Source organism: Phyllobates terribilis, unplaced genomic scaffold (genome assembly GCF_046119375.1).
Source record: "Phyllobates terribilis strain yellow unplaced genomic scaffold, ASM4611937v1 Scaffold_1__5_contigs__length_1240528914, whole genome shotgun sequence".
Classification (NCBI taxonomy): Eukaryota; Metazoa; Chordata; class Amphibia; order Anura; family Dendrobatidae; genus Phyllobates; species Phyllobates terribilis.
The window spans coordinates 170381869-170397582 of NW_027362761.1; positions in this window are offsets into that span (position 1 = coordinate 170381869).

The window sequence follows — 15714 nt, forward strand, 5'->3', positions numbered from 1 at the left end:
TGCTGCGGATTTTTCCGCAGCGTTTTTGATGTGCTCAAAAATCTGCAGCATGTCCATTAATTTTGCGTTTACGCATGGGGAATTGCCTTGTCAATGCAATAAAAAACGCAAGGCAATTCCGCATGTCCCAAACGCTTCTAAAACGCACGAAAAACGCTTGCCAAATTCCGCAAGCATTTTTCCGGGAGAGGACATGCGGAAATGAAGCAGAAATTTTCGGCTTCATTTCTGCAACGTGGGCACATAGCCTTAGGCCGGAATCATGTAGAATCCAAATCTGTGTCTCTCTGGACCGAGACATGCTACCAAGCTGATGTCCTGAAGAGTCTGTCTGATCTTTGATTCTCCTTGTAAAGTCCTCCACAGGGCAAGGATTAGGGAGGGTATTATGCCACAGGGCTCAGGTCTCATTGTTTGAGCATTTAATCAATTTACATAGTTGGTATAGCAGAGGGCTCTTGTAAATAAATGTCTAGCTGGCTTTAGTATAATAGGTAATTAGCATATTACAAACATCGTTTCAAAACCAAGAGAAGTCAACATTCAGGTTTATACACATAATAGTATGTCCTTCTTGCCCAGCCACAGAAAAACGCATACATTAAGAAGTCAACACAAACACAATAGTGTATTTCTCTTGGCTTAACAAATCTACACATCTGGCTGATTAAGATCAGAAGTCAACTTCACGAGTGCATTTATGGTTAGATGATTATCTTCCAAGAAGGGCTTGACGAATTTGCATCACATTTTCACCAGATTGGGCGGTCGAAGGATTTTTAGCATGAGAATGATCAATTGACATTTCATCTCATTTAAAATGGGAGAACCAATCATAAAATTTGTTTTCTACAAGATTTATATATTTAATCTGGGACTGACCTAAATAAATGCCATATAGTGCAGATCTGGCTATACTCTATCCTGTTTATCTCTTGTTGAACATATGAGCTCTATCTGACTTCAAGCTCTTTATGACATCAGTGGTTTTATTGCTGCCATTTTTATGCACTTCTATCTCTCTATTTATTGTCTGTACAATATCATATTTATTAAATGATGTAATAAAATTATGTTGCATGCCGAAAAAACTCTCTCTGCTCATTGAATATGCTAATTATGAGTCGGCAATCTTTGGGGCTTGGAGGAAGTACCTTCTCCTACAAACACCAATATAGCTATATAAGGGTTGTAATATTAGTATTGTTTTCTACAATGCATTTTTACCAAAAGGAAAAAAAAAAAAAACTTCATGGCAAAACTTCATGGCTGCACATTGTTCACGTGAATCAAACATCACAAAATAGGCAAACGTTAACAACTCATTGAAGGAAAAAAAAAAAGTCAATAAATAACTGAATCTAAAATGCAGCCTTCTTTAATGTTGGCTGGCATACTGACTCAGGGTTTCTACAACCCTTCACCTGGTGGCAGCAGACTGTACCACAAGAATCCGACACTCCAGAAGAGGTTCCAGGTTTTTTTTTATTTTACCTCTTCATATAGGACTGACAGACCTAGCCGAGCCCAGCAACATAGCAAAAAACCCCTGTATGAAGCAAAGGTGGAAAGGCTGATATTCATATATAGTGTAACCAGGTTTTCAGCCAATTACAGATGGCTATAGTATTTGGCTACTATAGAGCATCACAACCTGCGACTGGCTTATTTAGTAGCGGCACTGGTTTGCAAGACCTCACAGACTTGGGTGACCCGCTGTTCACCACAGTACTTACAGCATGTACACTCAGTATTGCTTGCATTGTATTGATAAGCTGAAGGGTATGTTCACACAGGAAGAAAACACAGGTTTTTCCGCCTGGTAAATTCCTAGTATATTACAAATCTCATTCACACAGCAAAAAAAATCTGTGCAAAATTGCACAAAAATTGATTATAGTGTGTAGTTTTTGAATCCGCAGTATATCAATTTTATTTAGTATATTCCCAACTGGGTGGACAGGAAAGGCGATTCTGGCAGCTAAATAGGAAAGCGTTCTTTACAGTTAGAGCTTTCCACAGTGACTGCTCTAACAGAAGAGGTAGTAATGGCAGATACTAAATCAGCATTTTCAAAAGGGCTGGATGCTTTTCGCACAACAAATGGTATTATGGGTTATAAATAATCTAGTTATAGATAACGTGTAACTGATTGAGAAAGGTTGAACTTCATAAACCTACTCAATTTATAAAAAAAAAAATTAAATAAATTATATATATATATATATATATATATATATATATATATATATATATATAATTTTCAAATCACAATTTTGCTGTAGAGAAGCCGAACTTAAAAAAAAAACTTCAGTGGCTCCCTTTCCTGGCCCTCTTTTGGTCTTTTTTATACCCCAGACTAAAGTGATAACGTCTCGCTTAATGTGTCCAGGATGCCGAGTTGTTCAGAGAACAGCAGAGGACCAGACCAACCTTTTATCAGGGGGTCTTTATTTTTTGCCCCCAATCTACAATGGAAAATTCTCAAATAAATTTGCACAAGATGATGGTGCGACTTCGTCAATGCATAATTCCTGCAGTTTTTTGGGGAGTTGACTGCAAAAATCTTTTACAGCAATTCTGACTTGTGGAAGCAGTCTAAGAACTCATACATACTACCATCATTGCTCCATTTTGTACGATGCTATAAAAGGGCTACCATAAAAGTGCACACGTAGTCTACGGTGCCACTGTATGCTTCCCATTTTATCATTTGAAGAATAATTCTGTCAAATTCCATGCAAAAAGCCTGATGGAGCTTATGTGGCAGTGCATTCAGGCTATGCAGGTCCCGTAGTAAGGAGTCATATAGCCAGGGTGCTATACTGGGTCATGTACATGAAACCTTACATCCACAATAACTTTGTTTCCTTCAACTAAACCTCCATCCTAAACTACCAGAAAAATAGGTAGGTAGGTGTTAGAAGAAGGCTAGATACCCATGTCTTCTTTTGGACAGGGTATGGTTTATTCCCTGACAGAATGACTATTGTTTGTCTCATTTGCAAAGAAATAAAACCATAACTTTCAGAGCTTTGGATCAGATTTTCAGCAGTGTTTGGTCAGTGTGTCAATTTTTACCCTCAATGTTTCAACAGTTTTTTTGAAAAACCCCAAAAACGGTCATTTCTCACGCTTCTCCTATCAAAAGAGTCAATTAGAAATGGACTCCATTCCCACCCTGGTGCACAGCAATGAAAGTGGTGAGATGACTCTCTTTTGGCTATAGGACTATATAGATATAAGTTCTATTCGTGAAAAACACCGATACCACTCATAAAAGAAAAACGAAAGTCTGAATGAGCCCTTAAAGTTGGTCATTAGTACAACAAAGAAAAAAGAGAAGTGTAATTTGGGCTTTGGTAGGTCTGACATTCATCGAACCCTACCGAGATCAGACAGATTTCTTCTATACGTCTGGGTTATAAGTTACACGAAATGGTAATGTTAATCCAAGCACAACGTACACATTATGTCTAGTCCTTGATAATGCAGCTTTGTTGGCTGCAGTAAACATTCTGAGGAGCCTCTAGTAGTAGTGGTAGACAAGTTGTAGAAAGGCTCATCAAGCTTAGGCTCTGTGCACAGTCTACATATGGGATATTCATGTCCACAAATCAAACATATGCATCCAGGCTTTTACTGAAATGTACCCATAGTACTCCACAGGGGGAATAGCCCATCATTTTTTTGTATAACCAATTAGGGAATACAGAGTTAATAGGGATTACAATGTTGGTATCCTCATCTCTTGGTAAGAGTGGTTACAAAGTGCATTCTTTTGGTCTGGAGTATTGAGCAGTCATACAACACACAAGACAAAAATAATTGGAATGGGCAAAATCTCAAATTTTCCTCTCTGGTGGAGCTGAAGTAGTATCTGAACACTTCTTGTCAGGCAAACAGCTGATGGCTAGGGGTTCTAGCAGGACGACACTGATCAGAATCCCAGAGCAAGTAGGGATTGTCAAAAGAGGAGACCCCTGTTCCTTCCTTTGTAGATAACACATCACATTGACATTATCATATTATGAAAGTAGAACATTTGGCCAAGGTCCACAGGGACTATAATGTAAATAAACTGGTTTCCTCATCTTCTCTTACACCCTGGAGATTTTATATTCTGACACTTTACGGCCACACCTACACATCTATCCTGAAGTGTACATACACTCAGGGGGGTGTTATTAACCATCCATTCCTGCTTATAAAGTACACTGCTACGTTATGGACCAGTAAGGCCGCAGTGAGCAAAAGCTGTACTTTCTCATATACATCCACTTGACGAAGGTTCGTAGGGACCTCCACTGCAGGTTGGACATATACTTTTGCTACACATCGCCTTTGGGAGTTTTAGGACAAAGGATTTTTTTCTTCATTGTTGCATTCCAAGAGCTGGAACCATTGTAATTTTCAGTCAACATAGTTATACGAGGGCTTGTTTTTTGCAGTGTGGGGTTGCATTTTCCACAGGCAACATATGGCTCAGACCCAGCATAAAAGGGAATCTATTAGCAGGTTTTTGCCATTTAATCCGAGATCAGCATAATAAAGGGTAAATGAGGCAGATTCCAGAAATGTGTTACTTATTAGGCTGTGTGTTGTAGTTTCAATACAATCAGTGTTTTAATCAGCAGGAGATTATCACTTGCACAGCTGTCAAAGTTAATCTGTTTAACTTCACCCCCACCAGTGGCTGGCAGCTTTCTGACAATGTACACAAGAAGCTGCCAATCAGGGGTATAAGTGGCGTTATACACAGTTTAGCAATCTGACCACTGCTACATCTACAACAGAGGAACAGGGATTCTATCAAAAATGAAGGCCTGTCCGACTGCTGATCCTTTTGTTCTCCAGAGAGAAGATGCCAACAGACATGACTGGCAGCAGCTCGCTCAAAGAGAACACAGGAGAGTCAGCCAAGATGGTTGCCTGATACATCAGAAAGCCATCACCATGCGGAAAGCTGACAACACAACAAAAGCCACTGAATTTGTATACTTGGGTGTAGAGTTACACTTTTCTGCATCATGACATCTTTGTCATTTTAAAAGGTAATACATCTTATTTTTAATAAATGAATACTGTATTTCATAACATATGTAAAAAAAATGACACATTAGTGTCGTATTTTTATTAATTGTTATGCAACTACTGGGGACTGCCATTTCTATTTGCTTCTGTGTCACTCCAGCACACTTACACCAAACACATATGGCACAGGTCGGGAATAGAAGACACAGGTCAGTTTCCAACCCCATCTTCTATTCTGGGGGCGTATCAGTTGTGCATTGCACAAGCTCATTAATCAGCTACAGGGGGAGCCTGGCACCATATATTTTTTATAGAAGCGTAATGTGCTGTGTTCACTCATCCTATCCTTCAGGACCTGCAACCTCAAAGATCCTCGCTGCTCTGGACTAAATCTTGATCAATCTATGTGCACACATTTAGATGACAGTGCAGTCACTGACAAAAAGGCGCTTCACCGAGATTCCAAAAGTGATCCTCCCCAGATCCTTTGCTAAACATCCAAAAGGGAGGAGAGATGCAACATCAGCAGTTACTACCCACCTTTGTAGCTACTGTAATGCTAGTTAGTTCAACCATTTCTCTTTAGCATGTGTGCAGCTGCTCCCCCTACTGTCTAAAATTGGAAAATATGGAAACCATACTTTAAATTTCTCATATTTTAGAAGCTTGAAAAATATTAGTACGGTAATTGTGGCGGAATTTTTTTTTTACCTTTCATTAATTTAATTTTTTTTTTTATTGACAACACATTGCCCAAAAGAAAGGCATCTTTAAATATAAAGCCCATCGATGAGGCTTTATTTATTTTTTAGTTGGGGTAAGGGAAGAGAGGTGTGGCACAGAAAAGGAAAAAACAATACAAATAATGTGTTAAAGAGAACATGTCAGCAGGTTTCTGCTATGTAATTTGAGGGGCGCATGAGGTAGGAGCTGAGACACTGATTTTAGAGATGTGTCACTTGACAAAATGTGTGCCATTTCCAAACAATGAATGTTTTATCACCAGAAGATTATCAGTGCCTAGACTACAGCTCACATGAGCCTTGGTCTGACCACACCCCTCCTCTGATAAGCAGCTTACTGTCAATAGACAATGTACATAGAGATCCTGGTGTGGGCGGGGTTAGCTTTCTGAGCTCTGCTTCATGCTACATCTAAGAACTCTGTGTCACAACTGCTGCATTCTGTAAACTAAGTGATACATTGCTGGAATCAGGGTCTCTGTCCCTACATTATGCTGCTCTCACATGATGTAGCAAAAATCTGGTAATCGTATAAAATGGTCCAGTCACAGAAATTCTATATGTATAGTATTTGGGGATTTTTTCCTAGGTTTTAAAATGTTTGCACAATAACTTTTTAATGGAAAAAATATTTTGCATTATATTCTTAAGAGACACAACATTGTCTAGCAAATCATTAGTGGGCTGTTTTATCATGGTACAGGTTATTTGTTTTTTAATAAACATTTTTAAGTACATAAAAATTATTGAATAACTTATTTTTTGGAAGATGGAGTGGGAAAATGTGGCTTATTGGTGTTTTATCAAGTCAGTAAAATAAAAATAACAAAAACAGGTTTCATAAAAAGTTGTTGTAAATGTCCTTACCACGATGTATAGATATATTCAATTTATTGGAAAGTAGATCAATTATTATGGAATACATGAATGTGCTCAGAAGATGAGGCTCCTGCATTTTGTCAGCCATTCTACTTCAATAGGATAAAATAATAAAACTGCTTTGCTATGAGAACACAATGTGATAAGGATTTCTTGAACAAGTGATGCGTTGTTATAGGATATGGTCACAGGGTAACCAGAGCCAACTTTTCGCTGACATTCTACGAATTCCTATAATGCTCCATTGTGTACTATCATTTAATAATCAGTTGGCACTGCAAATGAAAGTTCAGGCAAATATGTGGTGCTGACTGAGTGCACATCATCCTCCACATTTTCTGAGGTTCAAAGCAGCATTAAAAAGGTGAAGATCTGCGTCCCTACATAGTGAGAAAAAGTACTGTCTTGCAAGGAAGAAACACGCTCTGCGTGAAATGCTCCCAGTCTGGACGTACAACTTGCACTCTCTAGGATCCGGTAGGATGTTCCTGCTTGTAATGGGACAATCCCATTGACACCATTATCAGGGAATCAGTGTTTATTCAGTTCCCAAATACTGTAATATCCGACATTGTGAAGTTCATTTCACGTGGAATATAGTGACTTTACTTCTTTGCTGAAAACTGGCATGTAACAATTATGAAAAAGGCATGGCAGGTGATGGACTGACAGACAACTTTTATACTGCAGAGCGGCAATAATTTATGCTGTATTAAAGGGAACCTGTCACCAGAAAATGAACACTATAAACCAGCAGATATGGGGTTAATCTGCAGGTTAATAGCATTATTATGCTGCCCGGCGCCAGCACGCAGCCCAACGCTGCGGGGAGAAAATTAACTTTATCCTCCCCAGCAGCTTTCCCATTTCAGTCACGGGTGCGACGCTGGTTCAGTCATCACTCTGACCGCACTCTGGCCCTGACTGACTGCCGGCCTCAATGCGGAGCCAGTGTCAGTCAGGGCCGGCGCAGGTTCAGTCACCACTCTAAGAATACAGTGCGACGGCTGTTTTCGCACCCCTTACATTAGGGCCAGCTGTTTGTCAGGGTCGGGGAGCAATTACAGCCAATATTTTCAGGAACGCTGCCAGGGAGAATAAAGTTAATTTTCTCCCCACAATGTTAGGCTAAATGCAGGTGCCGGACAGGTTAGTAATGCTATTAACCTGCAGATTAATCCCATATCTGCAGGTTAATAGCATTTTTTTCTGGTGACTGGTTCCCTTTAAATTATCCAAAAAATATTATAAGACTTCAGAAACGTTAAGCTTTGAAATTATTGATACAGGTAAACAGAAGACTTTCTGTGGGTTACTTAAAAAGTCTTGAAAATACTTTGAAAACATGGGAATATGGGAATTACAGTAATCTCCTCTTGATCTTTTCCATTTATAGCTGGGGGAGCAGGGCTTGGGGGTACAGCAAGACCTAAGTTTAGACCACCCGAAGAGCTTCGGCCGAATGTGGCCAGCTGCACCCTTCATCTTTTTTGCTCTACTGCAGACAGTTAAGAGGGGTAGGCTGCAGCCATTTGTCTCAAAGCCTAAAGGGGAACGTTTCTCCTTGTGGAGTGTGCCAAGCCGGCATAAGGCTATGTTCACACATGATGGTTTTTTTGCGTCACAAATCTGCAGCAAAACCTGACCTCTGGCAAGAAAGAAGCTGCGTCAAAAACACAAGATTTGCTGGGTTATTTTGTGCGTTTTTTTTGCAGAATTGGTGTCTTGTTCATGCTTTGTCTCTTTTATACATGTGTGGCGCCCCTGAGGGTTCGACCGCCACAGGAATGCTGCACTTCTTTAATGGAGTGTAGTGTTCCTCCTCCGAGGTAAGGCCAGTGTGATAGTTGTGACCTAACCTTTTGCATCCAACACCACACTTCTTGACCAGAGGGAGCTAGTATGCACTAGGTGCTGCTCCCCTGGTTACAGGGAGACTGGGGAACACAAAGTGGTAGGAAGCAGTTAGTGGGTGTGGGTGGAGGACTTACAAGTTAGTTACACCTTAAATTTCATATTTAATAGAATGCCATCTTTGATTTTGGTCTTTTGGTCCTAGTTAGTCGGTTCTTCTCTGGTCCTTATGCTGTTCCTTGTTAGTCAAGTACACTGGCTGACATGTACTGTGATCTCCTACCCTGAAAGTGGATCCTGTGTGGGCCTGCAGGGGATGGAGACACGGCCCTAGTCCCTAGGCCTTGGGATGATGGGCAGGCGGGAGATTAGGAATATCTCAGCCCGGTCGAGGACTATGAGCAAGAAGGCCTGGGCACTCTAGAGTGTGGCTCCCCAGCAAATGGGTCCCGGGGAGGATGCAAACGGAGCGGAGCACGCCACCTGTCCTTGCCTACCTGATCTATTCAGAGGGATTCCGGCTGCAAGAGGGGTACCGGCCCCCGACACCCGACCTTGTACTCCATGTCCTGGACGGGAAAGCCCGGTTAGGCCCTGAGGATCCCACGGGGCATCGGATGGAGTGGAATTGCCACCCGTGCCCTAGTCCTGAGAGGAGCTCAGAGGGAGACCCGGCCTATCTACACACGCACAGACAGGAAAGGGTGAAGTTTGTAGTGCAGGAACACTCTGGTGTAGGGTCGCTACCGAACACTGGACTTTCTCGGAAGTAGTCGGACCCCCGTCCCTGGTGGCCGCAGGACTCCGCGGGGAGTAGGGAGTCGCCTTCCGGCTGTCATCTCTAAGTGAGTAAAGCCTTGGAAGTTCACCCCTATGGCCTCTGGACTGTTCATTACGCGCCATACCATGCGACGCGGTGCCCGTACTGCCCGCACTACTACCCCCTCTCTTTCCTGTTTGCCTGCCCTGAGGCCTTGCTCCGCCTGTGGGGAGCAGCGAGAACTTTAGCCGCCATGACACCGGGCCTCAGCGGACTGCAGCGGCGCTGGTGACCCTTCAACAGGCACCACAGGTGGCGTAGTCGTTAAAAATAAGCCACTCAACCCTGACGAGCCCACAACATCTTCCTTTTCATGTGACGGCCCTGAGCACAGGTCGGGTCCGGGCCACGGCTACATCCCATCTCTTTGTCAGAGGGCCCGACACCGAGTCCCCCAACACTCAGGGTAAACTAAACTCAAAACTAAAAGGGCTCTTTCGAGAACTGAGGCGTCACACATGTACATAAAGTTCAGTAAAAAAAAAATCTCATTCTGGTTTTGGCATAACAGTGGGGAAGGTGAATTGTTCAGGAATAGTTTAACTAACAAACTCAATGCACTGTCAGTGTGTATGACACTATTTATTTTCACACTATGGGGTCTGCCATTCAGTTGTGCAGGCATTGTTCAATTTCACAGGTAGCTCTACCAATGTTTACAATGTACACATCACTAATTTAATTAAACACTCCTTATACAAACTACCATCTTGGTGACCAAGACAAGATGGTAAAATCACAAAACTAAAATGTGTTTCACATACTGTTGCACTTGCTTATTTTTACAAAAAACGCAGCAAAACCTGATTTTATGTTCACACATCATGGTTTTTTTTCAGCGTTTCACTACCCATTACTTCCTATGGGTGAAAAAATGCTTAAAAAAAAAACGGTGAAAGAAGTGACATGCTCCATTTTCTAAAGAAGGCTGAAAGGCACAAAATACGCAACAACAAAAAAAACATGATGTGTGAACAAAAAATTCTGGTTTCTCATAGACTTTGCTGGTACTGCAAAAGGCAGCTGAAAATTTGCATAAAATTCTGCAGCAAAAAATGCTGAAAAAAACATGATGTGTGAACATAGCCTAAGGAGACCATATAGGCCATGAAACGCTTATCGGGGAGTTAAAATATGCCTGAAACATGAGGTGGATAAGGGGGACATAGCTGATCTCTGAATTAAAATAAGGAAATATTTGTATAATATATACTGTATTTGTCAGTTGGCTGCGGAACAGGACAATAAATTGCTTTGTCCTACCAGAGATCACCAGAGTGGCCTGCAATGGAGCCACAGAAATGAAAGCTGGTGAATATACGTTTTTTTGTTTTTTGAAACCACCCATTCCTTCTGTAAAATATATAAAATAAGTTGAACAACCCCCTTAACTACCAAGCTAGTATTCTGCCATTAAATCTTTCTTGGAACCAATGCTTATAACCCAAGTAATAAAATGTGAACCACCTTATCTCGTCGTGCAGAGTGGATGTTTTGATAAATGTTGACTTGTACAGCACGCCTCCATAATCCAAAGCATTCACCTGTGTTCACAAGTAAATTCCTTGTAGCTGGTAACCTTGTTGTCATCTACATGTCCTCTCTCAACAATGATCTAGCTGGTGCCAGCCTCTATTAGCTGCCACTTGAGTGAAGGGGGTCTGAACGTATGGCTGGAATTAATCTCTACCGATAAGAGGGTTTGCAACCGCTGCAGACAGATAAAGCGCAAAAGCTCAGAGATAAGTTAGCAATACAAGACTGCAGCAAGAACAAAAAGGCTATGCTGAAGTACTGATATCACATGCGCTAAATCACACTGGTGCATACTAAGGAGACTGTTTCTTTGCTTTCCTTTTCAAGCAGTTAAACATTAGCAATCACCCCATCAGGAGACATCAAGCACAGGATTTATACATTGAACTTAAAGGGGTTGTCCGGCCTGATAAAAGTCTGAAATGACTATGGGGCTACAGACTTCTGAATCGTCAGATTTCTCCAGTATTGCCGGCAAAAGCAGAGCACATCTGGCTGGAACATGGTCAGAAGTATGCCAATGGTAGAAAGGCGGTCACAAGACTGCCTGATCTAGCCAGCAATACTGGATCACGCTGTAAGGATTCTGGAGTGTGCAGTCACAAAGGGACTGCCGACTTGTCAGAAGACTGGACAACCCCTTTAACCCCTTTACTACCCAAGGTGGTTTGCACGTTAATGACCTGGCCAATTGTTACAATTCTGACCACTGTCACTTTATGAGGTAATTACTCTGGAATGCTTCAATGGATCCCCCTGATTATGAGATTGTTTTTTCGTGACATATTGTACTTCATGATTGTGGTAAAATTTCTTCGATATCACTGGCGTTTATTTGTGAAAAAAACGGAAATTTGGCGAAAATGTTGAAAATTTAGCAATTTTTTCAAAATTTGAATTTTTATGCCCTTAAATCAGAGAGATATGTCATACAAAATATTTAATAAATACCATTTCCCACATGTCTACTTTACATCAGCACAATTTTGGAACCCAAATTTTTTTTTTTTATTGGGGAGCTATAAGGGTTAAAAGTTGACCAGCGATTTCTCATTTTTCCAACAAAATTTACAAAACCATTTTTTTAGGGACCACATCATATTTAAAGTCACTTTGAGGGGTCTTTATGACAGAAAATACCCAAAAGTGACACCATTCTAAAAACTGCACCCCTCAACGTGCTCAAAACCACATTCAAGAACTTTATTAACCCTTCAGGTGCTTCACAGGAATTTTTGGAATGTGGAAGAAAAAAATGAACATTCAACTTTTTTCACAAAAATGTTACTTTAGACCCATTTTTTTTTATTTTCGCAGGGGTAAGAGGAAAAAATAGACCCCAAAATTTGTTGTGCAATTTCCCCTGAGCACGCAGATACCCCATGTGTGGGGGGAAACCACTGTTTGGGCGCATGGCAGGGTTCGGAAGGGAAGGAGCGCCATTTGACTTTTTGATTGTAAAATTTGCTTGAATAATTAGCGGACGCCATGTTTAGTTTGGAGAGCCCCTGATGTGCCTAAATAGTGGAAACCCCCCACAAGTGACACCATTTTGGAAACTAGACCCCTCAGGGAACTTATCTAGATGTGTGGTGAGCACTCTAAACCCCCAAGTGCTTTACAGAAGTTTATAACATAGAGCCATGAAAATAAAAAAAATAAAAAATCAAACTTTTTCCACAAAAATGATGTTTTAGCCCCAATCTTTTTTATTTTCACAAGGGTAAGAGGAGAAAATAGACCACAAGAACTTTTGTGCAATTTCTCCCGAGTACGCCAATACCCCATATGTGGGGAAAATTCAGTGTTTGGGTACACAGCAGAGTTCAAAATGGAAGAAGCACTGTGTGACTTTTTGAACGCAAAATTGGCTGGAATTGAGAGCGGACGCCATGTCGCGTCTGGAGAGCCCCTGATGCGCCTAAACAGTGGAAACCCCCCACAAGTGACCTCATTTTGGAAACTACACCCCTCAAGGATTTTATCGAAGGGTATAGTGAACATTTTGAACCCAGAGGTACGACACAGAATTTGATAACTTATTCAATATGATGACCTAATGTTATCATTAGTCTTGAGCTCAAGTGCCTGCTACTTGAGTTTGCATCAGGTACTCCGGTATGCACCATGTATCGCGTGTGCTCGAGTCCCCGCCCGCATGTTTCACGGTTATTAGACACCCAAAAAAAACATGCGGGGATCGCTCGTGCATGGCATGCAATCCCCGCAAGTTTTATTGACCAAGATGCATATGGGGCAGAGACTCAAGCATGTCACTCGAGCACCCGCGATACTCAGTGCATACCCGAGCACCCGATGCAAACTCAAGTAGCGAGCACTTGCGCTCAACACTAGTCGCCATATCGTTATCTTGTTTTTTTTTACCGTTTTGAAAAAAAATCCCAACCCTAGCACAACCCTAACCCTAAAGTTTATTTTTTACGACGTTCCTCGTGCGGTATAAGTGATTAGACGACTTTATTTTTCGGGTCGGTGCGATTACAGCGATACCAGAATCATATTGGGTTTTTATGATTGACAGCTGTCACACACTAAAAGACGCATTTTTTTGCAAATTCTAGTTTTTGCATCACCATATTTTGAGAGCTATAATTTTTTCCATATTTCGGCCGACAGAATAATGTGATGGCTTGTTTTTTTGCGGGATGAGTTGACGTTTTTATTGTTACCATTTTCAGGCACGTGACATTTTATGATCGCTTTCTATTCCGATTTTTGGGAGGCAGTATAAACAAACCAACAATTCAGGACTTGTTTTTTTTTATGCTGTTCCGCGTGTGGTAAAAGTGATAAGGTATCTTTATTCTTCGAGTCAGTACGTTTACAGCGGTACCACATTTATCTAGTTTTTCTATGTTTTGGCGCTTTTACACAAAAGCTATTTTATAGAAAAAAATATTTTTTGCATCGCTTTATTCTGAGAGCTATAACTTATTTTTCGGCTGATGGACCTGTATGGCGGCTTGTTTTTTTTTTGCGGGACAAGATAACGTTTTCCGCGGTACCATTTTTATTTACATTCTTTTTGATCGCGTTTTATTCCATGTTTTGTTTGGTGGTATGATAAAGCATCGTTTTTTGCTTCGTTTTTTATTTATTTATTTTTTTTAACCGTGTTCACTAAAGGGGTTTACTAGTGGGACAGTTTTATAGGTCAGGTCGTTCCAGACGCAGCGATACCAAATATGTGTACTTTTATTGTTTTTTTCATAATATTAATTGATGGGTACATTATATTTTTGATTTTGGTGGATTCTTTTTTTGATTTTTTTTTTTTTTTATATTTTTACAAATTATTGTTATTTTTTTTTTCATTTTTTAACACTTTTTTTACTTTTATGTCCCACTATGGGACTTTCACTTTTATTTTACTCTGATCGCCTGTAGAGCATAGGGAAGGAGCACCATCCCTATGCTATACAGGCTATCAGCGCTGCAGATGCAGAAGATACTTTGGTCATGCACTGCGCATGATCAAAGTATCTTCCGGCTGTCTGATGACAACCACGGAACCCGACCTCAGACAGCGCGGGACGGCGGCGAAGAGGTGAGTATGCAGCGCTTACCTCTGACTTCGATCGCAGCAATACGGGGGTTAATGTGACTGCGCGGGACCGCTACCTGCACATAGCACTGGCTGTCAGTGTGACAATCAGCTGACACCCGGCAGCGATCGCGTCCGCACAGCCTGTGTGCGGGCGAAATCAATAGGGCGTACTAATACGTACCTGGTTCTTAAAGCCCAGGGCGCAGGTACGTATTAGTATGCCCTGGGCTGTAAAGGGGTTAAAGGAAACTCAAATAGGAGCAAATATAAGCCAGAGCTTATTAAATTACCTAATCAAAAAGTTAAAGGGAATCGGTCACCCCCTGGGACTTATCGGACCTTCTAATATGGGCATATAGGTGATAGAAATGTAAATCTATACCTACCTGTATGGCTCATATTAGAGGTCTAGTTGCTGTGAAATTCCTTTTTATTCCTACAGGTTTCTGATGCTTTGGAGGCCCAGGGCCCGCTTGAAATCCCAGCCTCCTGTATTAATTATAATGTTTCCCCCTTCCCCTGCACGTCACAGTGCCCTGTGCTGCGGCCAAATCCCGCACCTGAACACTTCTTCCTCTCTTCTATGCTTATTGTACAGGAGGGATCATGTGCGCACGCGAGTCACTGACTTCCGCTCCAGTGACCTCAAGCATACGCAACATTAAGCTGCTCTCCCCACATATGATTCCTAACAAGGATGAGACAGTCAAAAAGTGGGGAGAGCACCTTAGTGTTGTGCACGCCAGAGGTCACTGGTGCGGAAGTCACAGTGACTCGCCTGCGCACAAGATCCCTCCTACACAATAAAGCATAGAAGGTAGGCAGAAGTGTGCCGATGCGGGATTTGGCTGCGGCACTGTGATGTGCAGGGGAGGGGGGAAACATAACTAATAGTGTTGAGCGAGTATGTTCTGTCCGAGTATGCTCAGGCCGAGCTCCGAGTATTTATAGCTGCTCGAGTATTTATAGCTGCTCGGTGATATGGTTGAATCGCTCCCGTGTGCATGATTTGCAACTGTTTGACAGTTTTATTACATGTGAGGAATGTCTATTTCTTACACATTCCTCACATGTAATAAAACTGTCAAACAGTTGCAAATCATGCACACGGGAGCGATTCAACCATATCACCGAGCAGCTATAAATACTCGGAGCTCGGCCCGAGCATACTCGGCGAAAGGGTTAATAGAGCATACTCGCTCAACACTAATAACTAATACAGGTGGCGGGTTTCTTGCGGGTCCTGGAAATCCAAAGCATCAGAAACCTGTAGGAATAAA